The sequence below is a fragment of the Xiphias gladius genome, chromosome 19 (genome assembly GCF_016859285.1).
Source record: "Xiphias gladius isolate SHS-SW01 ecotype Sanya breed wild chromosome 19, ASM1685928v1, whole genome shotgun sequence".
Taxonomy (NCBI): Eukaryota; Metazoa; Chordata; class Actinopteri; order Istiophoriformes; family Xiphiidae; genus Xiphias; species Xiphias gladius.
In genome coordinates, this window is record NC_053418.1 from 16,529,547 (window position 1) to 16,542,543 (window position 12,997).

At 43.7% G+C, this 12,997-nt stretch overlaps 1 protein-coding gene across 2 annotated transcripts in view; it reads right to left on the reverse strand.

Moving 5' to 3' along the window:
* Window positions 1-5,878, reverse strand: part of setbp1 (SET binding protein 1) — a 35,116-nt gene extending 29,238 nt beyond the window's left edge. The window contains exon 1 of one of the 2 annotated variants that reach the window (XM_040155102.1): window positions 5,423-5,878. The gene's annotated coding sequence lies outside the window, so the exon portion shown is untranslated. Of the gene's footprint in view, window positions 1-5,100 lie in introns of both variants that reach the window. The other variant, XM_040155101.1, reaches the window with a different exon arrangement.
* Between the last annotated feature and the right edge of the window lie 7,119 nt (window positions 5,879-12,997).

Here is a 12,997-nt window from a genome sequence, read left to right on the forward strand (position 1 = left end):
TGCACTTCTCACTACAGCTCCAGGGAATCCCATCAGTCAATATGACATGAGGCATGACTGAGCTGGAAGTGGGGAATGCTGTCTCACACACTGAGCTTAGAATGACACCATTTACACTGACGTGAACCAAGACTAGACCACTACCTGCGGACATGACTCAAGTGAAAGCTTATTGCTTGCTGCAGACTTAGAGTGACCTGAGAGCAAAAAAGGCTTACAGCATACACTGAGAATTAACCACCTCCTACCACCTGCTAAAACACAGTCTGACATGGTTACTGTAGGCAAATTTACACTATCTATGTGTGTGTGTTTTCTCTGTGTGCACTCCTGTACCAGCCCACGCTACTGTACTAACAGCTGATCCCGATCATAATACCCAGCAGACCTCTCGGCACATGCTTACAGTGTGATTGAATAATCATAATCCACAGCGGTATTTCAACAAACTTGTCAGTTTAAGACTGCACACAAACAGTGTCCAACTGTGAGGTCAAAATCAGTGTTTTCTCTACTGCATTTGCTAGATTAAATAAAAATGAAAAATCTTGTTTCTATGAACCTTGTCTTTGGCCCCAAGGTTTGCCAATCTGAAACCACAGACCCATAAGGGTTATTGATGTAGGTTCTGGTAGCTTCATGGTGGTTAAGTATGAAAAAGACTTAAAGGACTACTTAGTGGTCTTTCATGTTTAAGCTTATGAACTCCAAATCACTTATAGTCCTGGCAGGGTTTATACTGCCAACCATTTTCCAAAGCATACTAATAAGTTTTAAGATTGATTTCCTACCTCCCTGGAAGTAATTGATTTTGTCATAGATTTATTCATTGAGTGCAGTATGAAAAGGAACTTGAAGTTAGCAATCCATCATCACACTGAAAATTCAGTCTGCTTTATTTTTGTGTCATAGTTACATTATTTACATTTCTGAGGAGAGACTCTTCTGAAAATGATTCCTTGTAGCTGCCTTCAAGAAATCTTCCAAGGGTGAGACTTTAAAGTTAGCTGCCCAGCAACAAGCTGTTTAATGCAAGATGCAATCAAATTCCCATTCTGCTTTTTACACTGGAGCTGTTTGAGTTTGATTCCCTAACAACAAAGCTTGTGACTGCAATGCTTTTTGGCAATCTGAAATCTCCAGTGTCGAAGCCTCCTTAATATAACAGTTCCAGTAAAAAGAGTCTCCTCACTGCATAACCCCACAACAACGATTTACGAAGATTTACATTGATAAGTAGCACTGACACATTAATAATAAAGACACTAAAAATTCAGTTTGACAGGATTACAGGAAAGTCTCTGAAAAATGATTTTCACACTCCATTAAAATGAATAAAACCTCCCTGGCTGCCTGGAAGTTGGGAAATCAGTCCAGAAACTTATGGTATGCATTGGAAAGTGGTCAGCAGTAATGTATAGTAAAGTCAATTTGCATTTAATGGGCTGAAACAAGTAAAACCACCGCTGTGGTTCCTTAAATAACTTTTAAGTATTCAAGGTTTCACAGGGATAACCAAAAGACAGTGAGGCCAGGTTCTCTCCCAGCCTGATCGTACTGTGCCCACATGACCCTGTTTGGTCCTCCAGGAGCCTCGCAGTCTCTAATGTCAGCTTGGTGACTCGCCCTAATGGCATGTGTGAAAGCCACCCTCTCTGTCATGTGACTGAGGACAATGACAGGAAAAAGAGACAGCTGCCAACCACAACATCACACACAGACACACACACACACACACACACACACATGCACACATCAAAAAGAAACTTATCCACTTTGGGTGGTGCTCTTAAGACTCAGTATCCCCTCACAACTATAACCCGGTATGACAACAAAATGGCGTCATACATCAGTACAATCTTCATTCTGGGCCATTACTGTGTAAACTACTTAGCTGGGTCATGACTATTCCTCCTCCCTCCCTGCTTGGTGCCCTAAGCTGTGTTAGTTCTCTGTTACTGGCAGACAGGCTGAGAGTTTATGTAAGACTGACCCCTCCTTGGGCCTCCCTCGCCTAGCTAGCCTGAGCCTCACTGTCTCCTCTCTCTCTCTCTCTCTCTCTCTCTGTCCTCTCTCACTCTTACACACACAAACACACTGACATACACACACATACACACCTCGACTAGCCTCAGACAGCAGGGTGATTGTGAGAGGCCAGACTCACTGCATAAATAGCTTTATTATGTTCTCAAAACTGCCAGCACTAACCAGCTTCCCTCTCAAATAGCATAAGGTCATTCCCTGTGCTGGATGTGAAAGGCTGTGAATGAGACACTCCTCCAACATTATGCCTTGTCCTTTGAAAACAATTATGATGAAGCATCGATAATGGAGTACAGATGGACGGAACAGAGACGGTGATTGATACAGACACACAGACAAAACAGAGGTAGAAAGAGTCTGAGCGTGAGTGAGAAACACAAGAGAGAGGGAGAGAGAGATGGCAGCAGAAACACAACCTTTTAAGGCTGCATACCCAGCAGCCCACTGCCTGAGGTGGACTCACAAATAGTTCATACACACATGCAGACAGATGCGAGCGCGTGCGCGTACACACACACACACACACACACACAAACGCACACACACAGGCTCACAAACACACACACACAGGCTCACACATTCACACATCCACAAGCACTCCAAACGCCCGTGTGATTGTACAAGGTGAAGAGTCTTTTTTTTCCTCCTTTTCTTTGATGTGCGTGTAGTAGAGGCTCGGCCATCCCTGGCTGTAGATGAGTAGCCTATCTCAGAGGGATGATGAACAGCGTCTGTCTGCCATTTTCATTTTTCATTTATCTCTTTTTCTCTTTTATTCCTGCCCTCTAGTGAAGGGGCAATCACATAAACCAATGTTTCTAGAAGGATCCAATCTTTGGTTGGAGACAAATCAAAAGGAATGGCCCCAGCTTTCTAGCACTTCCAAATTCAGTGGGCGTGAGTGCCTCAGTACAGATCGAGGTGAAGGAAGCCATCTTTTTACCCTGTCCACATCAAGTAGTGTATTGGGTTATTTAGGTGAACATTATGATCTTTTATTCGGATATAAAATGTTGAATAAAACCCTTCCTCTCTCCAGTTCAGCATGGATGGCGCAAGCATGTGTTAAGCTATAGGGCAGCTAGAGGTACAATCATAAAGTACCATGTGCCGGACAGCCGTAACAGAAAAGGATGGCCTTGCAGCCGCTCAATGCAGTCCTGCAAGCACACACTCCTTTGGATGAGCCATATGCCAGGTAGCACTAAAACCATCCTCACCTAACTACCCCGCAGAAGCAGATGAATGTTAAACCATTTTAACTGCAGCAGAAGCCACAAAATGGCTGTCAGCAAAAACACCTCCCCTACTCCCTAACTGTCTTCCTCCCCTTCAACCCCCCCCACCCCCACACACCTCTGTTTTCTCCCCTCTTCTCGGTGCTACCTCTTTCCTTTACCCTCTACCTCCTACCTCTCCCTCTCTTCCTCCCTCTATTTCTGCGTGCTCTGCCAAAAGGTGCTCCAGTGCTGATATTCTACTAAGAGAGCCTGCCAACAGTTAGATTTGTCCCTGGATCCCGTTCACCCCCCCCCCCCCCCCCGATCCTATTTCAACCCGAGGTATCCAGCTCAGAGGGGGATACACCTAATCGATTTCTCATGCTTAAATTTAAAGGTGACATGGGCATCTCATTACGTTATAGAGGGTTTAATAGCCTGCTTGATACTTTTACGCCACAAAAAAGCTACCGGAGTTTTCAACTCCCCTTAACCTGTTAACAAGACAGGATCGATGGTTCCATCCGTGTTTGAATCACCTCTACTATCCATCCCTTAACCCCATTTCTTCCCATCTAGTCGTGCACTCCTCTTACAATTGCCTCTCTTCTCATGCCCTTGTTGTTCTTTTTTGACCATTGCTCATTTCCTCACTCTCATTCCCATATATCCTAGAGACCTAACCATTTTTCCACACTTTGCATGACTCATTGAGGCCGTACTATTTATCTTCTGGTGCTATGGTTGTGACTGAGGTTTCTGGGTGGTGCTGATAACAGTGGCATATTGCCATTTACTTTCAGCCCTCACCTTCCTCCACACAGCCAAAGCATGGCCGTCACTTTTGGCCACACTGTGTCTGACACCCACCTCCAAGCCACGTGAAACCGATCAGCGATTGATAAATGTAACTAGAGTGGAGGAGCGCTGGCTCTCACTGAGCCTACTGGATGCAATATGGAAGCCACATTTGTATGGATATTGGCATCTCTTAACTTTAGATATAGTGGCATGCGCAGATTTTAATTCAAATGAAAAAAAAAACAAGAATGAAAGCAAAGTCAGACATGAAACACACTCCTCGCATGCTGAGTACGCTTCAGCTTGCATCTTCCAAGCCCTCGGCTTCATCCATGAGACATTTTTTCCTCTATAGCCTCTGCAACTCCACCAGAACAAACAGAAAAACCACATCCAAATAAAAATCTTTCACGGATTCCTACAGGATACAGTTGAATGTGACACAACTGATGACAGACTGGGGGAGTAACAACCATCTGCCTGCCGCTTGTCACAGACTCTGACGCTATGTGATGGGCTCTCAATGTCAGTGAAGATGACCACAGGAGAGAAACATCTGAGAGTGAAGAGCAGTGGCTGAGCTACTCCTTGATCAGTGTGTAGTGGTCACTTCATCCCACTGACCTAATTAGCTGTTTTATCTTACTGCCACCTAATTACAGAGGCAGCCTATAGCACAGTGATAATGAATGGAGGCTGAGTGGTACAGCGTTGCCTGGGATGGTCTATGTCTACATGCGTGATTGTGCGCGTGGTGGCGTGAGTACGCCCGCGCGCGCGTGCGTGCGTGCGTTTAGTCGAATTTGTTGGCATGTGACTTCAAGCAAATTTCATATATTTCATGTCATTTAAGGAATAAAAAAAAGGGTGCGGACTAAATGTAAAAGGCAACAGGGGTGCAAGGTGGCGTGTAAAAAGCAAACGTGAAAAGCAGACGCACACAGCAGCTAATAACATTAATTAAAACATTTACACATTTACAGGAGAGGTGTATTCAGGTGTGGAATGTGGCCAGTCAACCGGGGCTACTTACCCATGTCTAATGTTGTCACACACTCGGCTCTAACGTGTAAATATTTTATCAAGATCATTTACAATCCATTTAGACACATTTTACACACGCGACGGATGGGATGACAGCCTCCCGGGGAGCTGTCAAACGGTGCCAGAATATATGTATACGTTTTTTGACAGAAAACCCCGAGGAAAATGGCGTCAACGGTGCTTTGGAGAGAGAGAGAGGAAAAAAAAAAAGCGAAAATAGGATTTGCAGCCGATCCGATGACAGAAGCAAGGTAGCCGCACAGGAAAAAAAAATCCAATCAGAAACTTGGCGCTTATGTCCAATTCCTCACAGAAATAAGATCTTTCTGAGGCTCTGGCGGATGGACCCGTGTGGTGGGGAGCCCCGTCGGTGCAAAGTGCGTCTCCGATGCCCTGCAGGATCGCTGGTCACTCGGGGAGCTGCACAGCGCTGAGATCCCTCGCAAATCCGCTACTCGGTTGGAAGGGGAGAAGGGGAGGGAGGGAGGGGGGTGAGTAGCACTATTACTGCAGTCAAAACAAGCCCGCATCCGACTACAAGCCCAAATCCAGCGGGGAAATGTCAGCGACAAGACCGCGCTTTCAGCCGTCAGCACAGAAGACAGAGGAGCCGAGGCAGGAGACGGTGGTTTAGGTCGTTTTTAGTCGCCGGTTGCATCGGATCAGGGTTTTCTCCCTCCGTTCCGCTCTTTCTCTCTCCCTGCTTTTCCGATCGGTGAATGTCAGGTCCTGGAGCCTGGTGTCTGGTAATGATCTCACCCAGCAGACTGAGAGTTCTGGCAGAGCAGAGCAGAGCAGAGCAGAGCAGAGGACAGGAGAGAGGAGAGGAGAGGAGAGGAGAGGAGAGGAGGAGCGACATCGCCTCCATCTGGCCGCAAACACGCTCAGCGCGTCTCCCCTTGCAACCTCCCCGCTAATTCCCAGGGCCTTCTCTTGGGGGACTGCTCATACAGGCATGGTGTTATTTTAATGTGATGCATAGGGGGAAAACAACATCTGGCAAAAAGCTTGTTGTTTTGACTGAGTCCCTGCTGTAAGGAGAAAGATGTTATGCACTTTTTTTCAACAGGTTCACATACGTGCCTGCATACACTTCAACTTTTATGAGGCCTTAATTAATTGTTTTAACACCTAAAAATGATAAATCAAGTCAACAATAAAATTTGTTTTACATACATTTTATTAGACGTTTTCAGCAACATCTCAATAGGATGTGTAATTTACCAATGTAAAGGCTTGGACACTGATTAGTTTGGTCAGTCTCTAAACCACTCTTCTGCCAGATTAACCGGATAATAGTTGAATACAACCAGAAAGTCCCTAGATCCCTTTTGTCCATCTGTCCTCTGTCTTGGTAAATTTCCAGAGACCTCCCGAAAAATTAGGAATAATTCAATGTATGTTTTATTTAACCAGCAAATAGCCTTATTTAACTTTAGATTCTGTTACAGTAGTGTCCTGGCAAAGATAGCAGCACAATGCAGAGCATAACAACAAGAAACATAGAGCTTACACAGACTCACACTTAATTGGATAAAATCTCGTGAAAACTGAGAAAGTTTACAAAAGACATAAGATCAAATGGAGTAAGTAAGATTACTAAAATAACATTGTTAATATAACCTAACAAATGATATAAAATAGATACAGAGCATATTTAAATTCTCAATAAATAGATAAAATGGATGAATAGAGTCCCAAAAGTGATGAAACTGACCGAAACTCAAAATAATTAAAAAAAATAGTTTAGAAATAGCTTGATTGACTTTCCTCCAGTTCAAAGAGAATGGATTTATAAATACAAGAAAGAATATGATCAGTGGTTACTCTCTCCTCATCTACCAAAGAAAGTCATGTAAACTTCTGCTGAATCATAACTAAATACATAAATCTTATCAGATGTCATTCTATTGCACATCCCCAGGGGAGTTTTGAAACATAGCATGAAACATTTTGCAAACCCATGGCCTAACCTATAAATAACATTTATCACCTTTGTCTTCATAGGAAATGGTTTGCCCATAAACCACAACTACTGGAATGACTTGACATTTTGTTATTTGTCAGACAGAGTATAATTAAGTCCAATTTAATGTGGGTTCAGTGAGACAAAAGTTACCATAACACACTCCGCCGACACATGTGCTTCAGAGGAAGACACGATGGATGTGTAAGCGGAGTTGAGTGGTGAATAAAGGCAGATTAAAGCATGGGTCTGTGTGTGCGCGCGCTTGCGCGCGTGTGTGTGTGCTGGTGCTTTCCCCTTAATATGTCAAATTACAGCAGGGTGGAAAACCCACATCAGCCAGCCATGAACAAGTCACAGTTGTTCCATTAATTCATCATTGTCAGAAGTTATGTTTATATCATGTCTCCATGCAAAACTTGACCTTCCTTCTATGGAAAACATCCTTTAACATTAACAAGCAATGCAAATGATGTCAGATGACCTTTCTCTCTGTGGTGCCCCACAGTTACTAGCTGTTACTCATCCCTGGCGTGAGTGTGTGTAGACGTGTGCGTGTATGCCCACGTGTAGAGCACCCGCTGGGAGATATTTCATTAGCCAGGGCAGTATTTCTGATTGTTTGCTCAGTAGCATGTAAACACTCAGCATAGTTTCAAACTTGTACTTAAAAATCTGCAATGCCATCAGCGGTTTGGGTGTTTTTGCGTTTCACTTCCCCTGCTGTGGCAGAGCGACTAGATTCACACGTGTGGTGTGTGTGTGTGTTTGTGTGTTTGCATGTATAAGTCTGTGTGGAGTCTCTATTTCATTTGGAGTGTTTTCATAACAATGCCACAGCAACTCTTTATTGCCCATTTGCTCATTTCTCCACTTATGGGCATGGGGCCAGTATTGTATTACTGCATGTGTGTGTTGGTGTGCTTTTCACCTCTATCTTTATGAGGACCACATGTTTTGACAATGATAGTAGGTTGAGAAAAATACTTTCAAGATGACAACATTATTACTGTTTCTCACTTTGATTTTCATGCTGTGTTTATTTTGGTTAATGAGGTTCAATAAAAGACGAGTTACAAATGGGCTTAAGAGTATGCTGCACTCTACTATAGTTATTAAAATTAATCTCAGGTTTATAGTTATGAGTTAAGGCTACATTTAAACGTAGGTTAATTTGGGGGTTAATTTTGGGAGGAGAAAAAAAAACATAATCTGACAAAAATAAATTTTAAGACCTCACAAACATAGAATAACAAATGTATGTGTGTGTGTGTGTGTGTGTGTGTGTGTGTGTGTGTGTGTGTGTGTGTGTGTGTGTGTGTGTGTGTGTGTGTGTGTGTGTGTGTGTGTTCACATTCATGTGTGTCTATTGATTTGGGATATGTGCAAGAATACAAAGAGCCCCCTGAGAGTGAGGGGTCAACAGCTGCTCCCCAACAACCAATCAATTGCAGTGTATCGGTAAACATTACACACACACACACACACACACACACACACACACAGACATGGACACGGACACATACAGAAGGCACTCTGTTCTCAAATCTGTTGCCATGGATACCAGATACTGGCCAAGAGGGAGCAGTTTTCCAGCTTAAACTGTAAATATTGAATTATGATGGGGAGGAAAGAGACAGCGGTGCAGGGCAATGTTCCTGCCTAAATGATCTAAATATCTAGATAATCCTTTCATCTCTATTCACCACTTCAGGAAATCCGAAGCGTCATTCATGTTCATCAAGTTCAGCATAAAAAGATCAATCTGTCTCCCCGATCCAGCCATTTATCTAACTCTCTGTTACAGACTGAGAGCTGCCCCCATTCCTTCATCTCTTCCTGCCTTTTTGTCTGGAAGATCTTCATTCCCTCAAGTGGGACACAAAGTAAATGCTTCCCCATGACTGATTTGCAATACATACAAAGTGAATCTCATTCAATCCACTTTACCAAATGCTAAGGCTTTTATGCGGCAACAGTGCCTATGTGGTTTCATCGATGGGGAGAGAGGAGGTTGAGATGAAGATGTGAAGAATGAGAAAAAAAAGAGTTAACAATTAATAAAGGCTTTGGCAAATGTTGTAAGTGGGGCCACTGGAGAGAAAGACAGCGAGAGAAAGAATGTGAGAGAAGGACTGAGAGAAGCAAAGAGAGACTCTGGAGGTGAATGTCAATAATTGGTTTGCCGTCTTTATGAATAATATAAGCAGCGGAGTCAGCAGAGCTAAAATAATAATAACACCCTGATCTCATAGCAAAGGTACAGCACTTGACTGCGACCAGGGGAAAGAGAGTCAGCGTGCTAACCTTGAGCTGACATTGCGAGCAGGAGAGACTCACATTCAATCAATGAAGGGCTTTTCTCAGGGAGTCCACTAATCTCACAGGGCAGCAGAGGGTTCATCAGAGCTCAGAGACCCCTGGGACTGACATAAGTAATGGGGTTAGCTGAGAGAGAGAGAGGGAGAGCAAGTGTGTGTGTGTGTGTGTGTGTGTGTGTGTGTCTACGTGTGTGCAGGAATAAAGGTCTTCGCCTGTGAAGACAGACAATGAAAGCATGCAAGGGACACGCAGTTGTGGGTGATATTGCGCACTTGTGTGTTGCAGATACAGATGTGTGTGATGGAAATGCATTTGTGTATGTGTGTGTGCGTGTCAGAAGGTGTGAGATAGTGAGAAGTTAATGGGACGTGTGACAAGGTTGATTACTGAGGCCTTAGTGATCTGGCTGGGTTAATGAAGTAAATGACTTCTTAGAAAACACACAACTGGGGTTAATTTCAGCACCTGATACACTCAGATAAACCAAAATGGCCTTCTCTTCTACCTCATTTATGTTCCAAAGATGACTGGCTTGAAAACCCTTCTCCCCTTAGTTTCATAAGACATGTTCAGCTCATTGCTCACTTATAGCAAAATGGGTTTGAAACCATCCTGGTTCACTTTTCACACATCCATTACCTGTAATCTGTTGTATTTCCCTACTGTAGTCTGTCAAATAAGACAAAATACTGAATGTATAGGCTACATGCAGCAATTAATTAAAACAGAGCTGCTCAGCACAGTGCACAGACTAAATTAAGGACTAAAGGGCCCAGCTGCAGATTGCAAATGCAGCTATACTTGCATATACTCTAGAATGCTAGACACACACACACACACACACACACACACACACACACACACACACACACACACACACACACACACACACACACACACACACACACACACACAAACAAAGGGAGGGAAAGAGTTGTTACAATACTTTGTTCTCCATTTGGGGCTGAGATAGAGATTCTTCTAATGAGAGCAATAATGATGTCTGAGAGGAACTGCAGACCGGAACAAAACATCAGGGCAGATGGAAGCTATGACAACAACAAAGACTACCCTAAATGCAGTTGACTGCGGACTCCCTGCTGGCTCTATCTATGTGAGGAGATGACACTGGGCCCATCCCCCTGCTACTTATAGGAACATTATCATAATGTTGTCTCTGTATGAGCTGAGCTATCAAGTGGGCTCATCTTGATGTCCTCCACAAGGCCTGGTGTATGTTGATGTTTCAGATGCTGAGGGAAGACAGTGGTGAAAAAAAAACAAAAAAACATTCTGCCCTCATATTTATTCAGACTGACAGTTCCAGCGTCTTACAATGCAGCCCAGGACCGACAGCACCAGTTTGACGAATCTCTGCATTGGCTGTAAACAAACAGCAGCAAAGAAGCTAATGATAGTCCGTCTGTTTGTCCTTCTTCATTCTTATGGTCTTGTGACCACGGACATCCTCAAAGAATAAACCTGAATGAAAAATGAATCATGTTGTGGACTGTGTGTAGTTGATGTCTTCGGATAAGCCAGTAGTTTGACAGAGCTGCGTTCAAATTCTGGCTTCTCTGATACACTAAGGAAGGAGACAAAAAAAAAACAAGCAACAGATTAAGAGTGGCCTTGTCTATTAGATACATGAATAATAAATAATTAGTTCTCAGAAACAGATTTTGTTTGCCACAGCTTGTGTGAACCTTCACACCTCAAACATCCACCCTACAACATCCTGTTGTGTTATAACTGTGCATGGGGTCAGATACAGCTGCATCTGTGTGTGTGCACGTATGTTTGTGTGTGCGTGTGGGCGTGCGTGCGTGTGTGTGTGTGTGTGTGTGTGTGTGTGTGTGTGTGTGTGTGTGTGTGTGTGTGTGTTGGGGGGGGGGGCATGTGAAACAAAGAGGAGAACTCCCTAGATGACAGAACACAGCCACTTCCCCTGAGACTTGGTGAGTGAAATGAAGACAAAGGCGTATAGCAGGTGTATGATACAGCACTGACTGCGATAGCGCTGAATCATTCATCACTTCAACATTCAGTCAGTGCATCAAAGTTCCTTTCAAACCTCCTTTTTAACCTCATGTGATGAAGAGGGCATATAAATGACTAAAATGTCTAGCTAAAACAGAAAGAGAAGGTCTTTACAGTGTACAATAGCCAACATTCTGGGATACACCTTTTCGACATGCTTGAGGCGAGCTGAAGCTTTTGACTGTAATTTTCTCTCAGAAATGGCCTTTTTTCTTAATTTTTTTTACACTTTCATCATGTTTTCAGATCTTGTATTCTGCATTTTGACATGGCATGAACGGTTTGTAGGTGGTAGTAGCGGCTTAAAACAAATCTGATCGCTAGTTGTGAGTTTGTGTAACAGAATGTGTGTTAGGCAGGGTGATGCAGGGAAATAAAAAACCATCTTGGTGGTCACCCAAATGCCCTCCTTTTCAACCTCTTTTAAATTGGCCAGATTATCATAGCAAACAGTGTACAGTTCCTTGCAGGAAGAATGAAGTGGCCGTATATACACGCACACGCACACAAAAAAAGACACCTGGCCTGCATTTGTTGTTTACTGTACATTGTGTGAACACTGTCCCATCTGAAGCTGCTTCCAAGCAGCAGGATGTGGTGGTGCGACACGTCCTCGCTCAACAACACCCACTTCCTACGAGTTTGATAAACAGCCTTGTGGTTTCACTCTCCTCCGGCCCGTCACACAGAGGTATAAACACACGCGCACACACACACACACACACACACACACACACACACACACACACACACACACACACACACACACACACACACACTAGCTCAACAGCATCACCATCTGCTAATGAGACATATAACCAAAGTGAGTTATTGTGCATAATGTTACTCTTGCTATCATGAGATTTACTGTGACAAACTGTATAAATGCCACCCGAGCACAATAATGTCCTCCAATCATATCAGAATTAGAGGAGGACATCAACATGTCACATTTGTTTTAGAGCCAGTGATGTAAGTGGGTCTGAGTTATGTCCGCCACTGGAAAGTTATGTACCACATTAAAGCCCACCTGTGTCCCTCTAAAGGTTAATGATACGAGGCCAGTAAAGACTTGGACTAGAGTCTCTTCTCTTCTTCTCTTCTCTTCTCTTCTCTTCTCATTTCTTCTCTGCATGGTTGCATGGGCACATACGGTCCTGTCAGTCACATCTGTGAGCTGTCAGGATATGAATGTGTATGCATCTGAGGGGAGAATGAGGGGTGTATTAGGCCTGCTGATCCTTCACACTCCTCTTGTCAAACTTAACATGGAAATGAAACTCAGTGTGTGTGTGTGTGTGTGTGTGTGTGTGTGTGTTAGTGTGTGTGCATGCGTGTGTGTGTGTGTGTGTGTGTGTGTGTGTGTGTGTGTGTGTGTGTGTGTGTGTGTGTGTGTGAAGCAGAAGACAGGGAGGGTCAAAGGAGAGGAGCCATGCCTAATCCTGTGGGATGTGAGGGCATCTACTGTGTATGGATATGGGATGTAGAGATGTGTTCAGTGGTGCATAGATCACAAAACCTTCCTAACTGACAGAAGAGGCTCTCAGGAGACCAATGT